A 6,543-nucleotide genomic window follows, 5' to 3' on the forward strand; every position below is an offset into this window, starting at 1 on the left:
ATTGCATTTCAGTTGTGTCATTATTGATGAGGTGAGTGTTCCACTATTATAGAATATAACATGATATACAAATGTTCTAATGTATGTAATACTATTTTATAGGCTACCCAGTGTAATGAGCTTGATGTTTTGATTCCTCTGTGTTGTGGCTGTAGTAAAGCCATCTTGGTGGAGATCTTATCCAATTCTCAGGAACAGCCAAGTCCACACGAGCTGAGAATTTAGGATATGGTCAAAGCTTGTTATCAAGAATGTCAAATTTTTTTTAGCAGTCAAGATAATAATCCTGTGCACATGTTACAAGTCCAGTATCGTATGGTACCTGATATCTGGTGTTTTCCTTCACAACATTTCTATAGAGGAAGACTTCTTACTTCAAGGTAATCTTCCTCTCTCATCATATCCTCAAAAAACTCACCTATAATTCAATCAGATCACTCAAGACTGGAGCTTGTGACCAGTATGGATTAAAAACATCTTCAATTATTTGATGTGATTAAGGGTAAAGAAGTTGTTAGCCAAGAGAGTCGGTAAGATATTTATCATTGTTTTAGTGGTGCATATATATTTTTTCTGGGTTAACCAATAAAGCTCATTGTCTAATAAAGAAGAGTGTAAGTTTAGTAATGGAGCTAGTTGATGTCCTACTTCATAGAGATGTGCCTCCAAGTCAGTTGGGAATCATTACACCATATCACACACAAAGAAAGACTGATATTGAGTGAACTTCGCAAGAGGTGGGTATAGTATGTTGATATGGTCAGTCAATTGTTTGTCTTTTTCTATCTTTAGATTTCAATGCAAGAGAATAGATGTTGGTACTGTAGAGTGTTTCCAGGTATTTATTTCATTGTGAATTATCTCTCTCTATGTGTGTGTATAGGGAAGAGAGAAAGATTATTATATTGACATGTGTAAGAACTAGTGATGAAGTTGCCCCAAAGGGGTATGTCTTTAAATCTTAGCTCTTTGAAGTACTTAATTATATTATCATCAACTTGCTATGTTTTTCAGGTTTTTATCACACAGTCAGAAAATGAATGTGGCACGTTACTCGTGCAAAGATGGCCTTGTATATACTCGGTCATTGTAACACTTTAAAGGTATGGTGGTTGTTAGAATATGATAGATTATGTAAATCTTCATATTTAGATGGTCAATGAGGACTGGTCTGCTTTAATTCAATATGCTACAAATACACATGTTATTACTAAGTGTGTCAATACTGACTACATGTATTACGCTCAGTCAGTATTGTCTGGTACATATGAGAGCTCAATTTCTGCTCAATCTGTTAGCTGGTCAAACTCGGAAAAAAACTGTATCAGAGAACTTGAAGAGCAAACAAGAAACAGCCATTCATAGTACACTATCGGTGATCCCCGACTTGATTGTGATCACTTAATGTCAAAGTACTTGGCTGGTGGGTGGGTCATATTGCTGCCGCTGGTGGCACCTGTGATAACACTAGTATTAGTATGAATCCTAATGATAGTAAAATGCTTTATTCTAACAGTAATATTGACTGTGATGACAAGAGTATTTCAGATCAGTGAGTGTCCCTTGAGCAGTTCTGTATGCTCCTCTAATGCTGTTACATCAACAGACAAATTGACTAACAATGTAGAGGTTATCACTTTGACAGATAAACCAACCAGCTTTACAGCGAATGGAGAGGCTGTTTCATCAACCAACCCATGTAGTGTCCCCGGAATTAACCTCTCTGTTTCAAGATGATTCTGCTTCAGATATCGAGTCTTATCGACCAACAATGGATCATGATGCAGCTTGTCACTGGGCCTGATAGTCAATCTGTAAGCAGACCTGAGCTTCCAAATTATCATGATATGGACTATTCTAAACGTTTCCCTTCCCCTCCTCGTTCTATTCAACCTTTATATAAAGAAAGTACTTGGCGACCATATGGTGGTCCAAGAAAAAGAACAGCTCATGCTAGTAAAGAAGAGATATCGTTGATAAGAAGTCTTGCTCCTGATTTTCAGAGAGTTGAAAAAACAAATACTTCAACTGCTAAGAGAAGAAAGAATTGAGAAGAAAGGACTGTTTGAATAGCATACCACATTGAATGGAATACAATGTAAAATGTACCATTAATTGTAAAATATGCCATTAACAAGTAAAAAGTCTTTTTATAATATATACAATTGTCGTTTTCATAAATTTGTTAATATACAATAGGGGGAGCATCATTTTCCAGGTAAAGTCCCTGATAGTTTGCAAATAATGGAAAGCATTACTTCGTCAGCACCTCCCCCAATAGACAATAGTCGACTATCTCGCCAATATCTAGGGAAGATTACATAAATTGAACTGTCCAATGTGCACTTTGGAATTTAAAAATTAGCACTATTAAAACATGAGCTATATGAGTTGAGTACCTGCTGACTTCAACTCATCTGTATATCCCATTCCACCCCAAAACTGTAAGCAAACTGTCAGTGGTCTCACGTACTAATCTTCCAGCTTTAAGCTTTGCCATAGAGGCCAGTTTTGTCACATCATGACCTTTTATATAAAGACCTACAAAATACGAGAGTATAATCTTAGCATAGTCTTACATAGTATGGGGGCATAATCATTATATCATGATCTAACCTACAGCTCTGTAAAGGAAAAGATCGCAATGCTTCTACCTCTGTCTCCAACTCTGCTAAACGGAAATGCACTACTTGGTTGTCCAATATACTTTTTCCAAATGCTTTCCTTTCACGACAGTATTCAGCTGTACTTAATATCACATTATCCAAAGGTAGAAGATCTAAACAAAGAGTTACAATGATAGGGCACAATGACTACCAGATAGCAATCATACTTTCAGTTTCAATTACAAACAGAAAATTATACACAAGAAAGTATGCTTCTCTAGTATTTCCTTACTTGCTGCAACTCCCCACATTCTCTCCTCTTGGAAATTGCATCATTTGGTAAGTAAATCCTTGCCCTTCTTCTCCAATAATATTTTTACGAGGAACATGGACATTTTCAAAGAATATTTGAGCTGTGTCAGAGGAACGGTTTACCAAATCTTTTTGGATGTTCTTGGCAATCGTGATCCCTTGCTATCCATGGGGAGAACAATGAGGGATTTATTACGATGAGGAGGTCCTTTCACTAGTGTTAGCTAATAAACACATCCAATCGGCTTGAGCTGGGTTCCAGTAGTGGTCCACATTTTACCCACGTTAATAACCAAATCATCTGTACCTATATAATAAATGAACATTGTAAACTCTTTACCTCTCCTCTATCTGGAGGTCTATGCAATAGCTTGCCTCGTTTTTGGGACAGCAGTTGTCTTTATACTGGAACATCAGATCCACTTCCTACTTCACTAACTCCAAGACAAGCTACAATGTCTCCAGCAATAGAAGGAGCTAAGAATTGACGTTTCAATTCATCACTACCAAATTGACAATGCAGGTGTGGCCATGTCTATAAAGAGAGAAATACCACCTATATATCAAGTTGGTACCATTAAAACTCCTTTGACAATTAGGGATAAGAATGTTGTAGACTACCTTTTATGGTAATTTGGGACACCTACAGCATTATGTTATCTAATTATCAAGGGAGTCTAATAACATAAAACCACACCCATAATTAATTATGTGCCCTCCAACCCCTAACAACACATATGCCACATAAACAACCCTTTGTACGGACTTACCTTGAATGTACTCCAATAGCCATTGGTACACCACCACATCGAATACTTCCCAACTCTTCTGGCTATTGCCACAGAAAAGGTATAATCCAGTCCAAGACCTCCATACTCAGGATCACGAGTAGGACCTAAAAATCCACCATCACCTAATTTTTTGATCACACTGTGAACTGGAAAGCTTTCAGCTTGCTCCCATTCATTACATAAGGATTTATTTCCTTTTCTATCAACTTATTCAATGACTGTCTCATCTCCCAATGGTCTGACGTTGTAGATAGCTTCGTCAATAGGGTTGACTCCTGCTTAACAGGGTTGGGTAGTCGCTATTCCACCTCTACATGGCCTTAGAAAAACTAGAAGGTCGGATATGGCGAAATACGCTTTGAAGAGACCTGTAACCAAGCATTCTTTAATAACTACCAGCAAAAAAATGCAATAATGTAAATGACGTAATAATATTAATTTTTATTAGCTATAATAATTACAATTGATTGATGATAATTGCAAAACAAAAGATTAAAATAATTATAAATAAAATATACTATAGGAATTTAAAATGAACAAAAAAAAATCCTAATAATAATATTATATTAAACTGTTAATATTATTATTAAGGTAATAAATTATCCCTAATATGCTGATGTATAATATCAACAAACCAGTCGTGTCAAGTTCTTACCTCTTCATTCAAGTCTAGGAAGTTTAGGTGAAGACTTTCCTTCACAAGCTGAGTCGTCCAAACAAACTGATGTCTTCATCTGCTCAGTATAATAACCAGAGAGACCATCTTTTTGAGAGGTTGGGATACAGGAATGCACAGTTAAGAATGCATTTGGATTAATTGTGTAGGAGTGGAACGACATATGGCAGCTGTCAATTCTAGTGGAGATGAAATGGCCTTTGGACTAACGAGAGAGATTTGGGGGTTGAATATAGTTGTTTGAGGTAGGTTTAACAAGTAGATCATCAACATGTATAAAACCTGATTATTTATTTGGTATGGGCTGGTTTACAGGAATACCACTGTACTGAACTGGTAGAGAGTTGTAGATGAAGTAGAAGAAACATTAATTTGTGGATTTTGAATACTTCCTAGGACATTGACTAAAATAGAATTAGCTAGATTTGTAAAAAAATATTGCTATTAACAGTAACAGAACAATCAGAAACAGATTCTACTTGTGGCTGTTTGTTTGGTTTTGTATGGAGGGTATCTGTGCACAGGAAGTGGAGAAGAGAGGTTAGGTACAGTTGAAGATAGCATAATCTTTGTAGGGCTTTCTCCTTCTCTTTAAAAGCACAACTTTCACGAGGTATATCTGGGTGTTGGACATAGCATTTGGTGGTAGACATGTAGTCATTACAGATTCATTTAACTGTGTGTACCCACCAGTTGAATTGTCCAAAGAAATCTGTCATACACTACATGAAGGTAATGTACTTGGAGGGACAGAGGACATTTCTAGTCTTGTATCTGATTGGTTGCTATAATGGGGCCTATAGCAGCAATACCATTGTTTTGAGGATCACCAAGTTCTTGAACTACAATTGCAGGTTGAACTATTTGAGGTATGGTGTGGAGGACTGTTGGTTGTGGTACTACTTTAGGAAGAATAAAACGGCCGTTAGCAGAAGCTGACTGCTCTAATGTGCTTTGATAGTTCTGGGAGAAACTCATGAAAGATAGAAGCAAGTGAGATAGAGTTAAGGATGAAACATGTGGAAAATAGAATGCATTATATAATAGGAGAGGATATCATGAGGATAGCGATGTGAATGTTTCTGCATCTCTGTCTCAAACTCTTTCATCTCGCGCAAATAATCGATTTGTTTAGGACATACTAAAAAAGTTCATACATAAAATAATATGACATGATCTATAGCCTCACGTGGGCTAGCTACAACTGTGAGTGTTTAGGTACATCACCATGGCTTGGTCCTCCCCCAAATGATAAACTTCTCTTGAATTTGGTTGCCAGTACTTTTTGCAGGAGAATTAGGAGCAGAACCAGAATGGTCTAGAGTTAGCATATAATGTATTATGGTAAACGCCTCTATTGACTTACTTTTCACTTCATATTGATGAAGATAGGGTCGAGAGCTGATAGCTTTTTCATAAAGCCCCTTATTTAAGGTTGCACTTGTATACTCATTCTTTCTTGACACAGCTACATTATATAAGGAACATAATAACCAATGTAGTACTATTATACTTACTGATAGCCTCAATGTCTTTTAAACTAGGTCCAGAACGCATAGCCTGGTTTCTTAATATGGTGAGGTCCTAAGAATATCTTCTTTTTGAGATTTAAACCCAAGCTTGAGAGGATGTTGGCTATATCATTACAATCGTCTGACTTTAGCTACATAAATAGTGTTTAAAAATATATTATGCATTAATTTTTCTATACATCATACTTTTAGGATTCACAGGAGGATTAAGAGCCATGTATATAGTATCATCATGATAATCGGGTACTAGTACTTTTCCTGCCTCTTCTAGTGTGATTTCACTACACTATAATACAGAATACACTTATTAGTGGTGTGTGATTTATAGAAAACAACAACTCACTGATGATATGAGAAATAACATGACAAACTTCTGACAAAGGACACCAAGAGATTTACATAGCGAACGATCTAGCAGCAGATGGAAAGTCTAGAATAGAAAGAGTTAGAGAATCATAAACCCAAACAACTATTATACCCTGAATCACACAGGGCAGGGTCATCTTCATCTTCATAATCATCTTCAGGCTCTTGGTTCTCTTTTAATCTGCTATGGACTGATCCTAATGGATAAACAATATCCTCCCTACAAGTTATGATTTATATTTTATAACCTTTGTTGTCAT

At 36.4% G+C, this 6,543-nt stretch overlaps 1 pseudogene; it reads right to left on the minus strand.

Moving 5' to 3' along the window:
• Window positions 1–2,207: 2,207 nt before the first annotated feature.
• On the minus strand, window positions 2,208–3,936 carry LOC121391966 (annotated as a pseudogene).
• Between the last annotated feature and the right edge of the window lie 2,607 nt (window positions 3,937–6,543).

Source organism: Gigantopelta aegis, unplaced genomic scaffold (assembly GCF_016097555.1).
Source record: "Gigantopelta aegis isolate Gae_Host unplaced genomic scaffold, Gae_host_genome ctg3169_pilon_pilon, whole genome shotgun sequence".
In the NCBI taxonomy this organism is placed as follows: domain Eukaryota; kingdom Metazoa; phylum Mollusca; class Gastropoda; order Neomphalida; family Peltospiridae; genus Gigantopelta; species Gigantopelta aegis.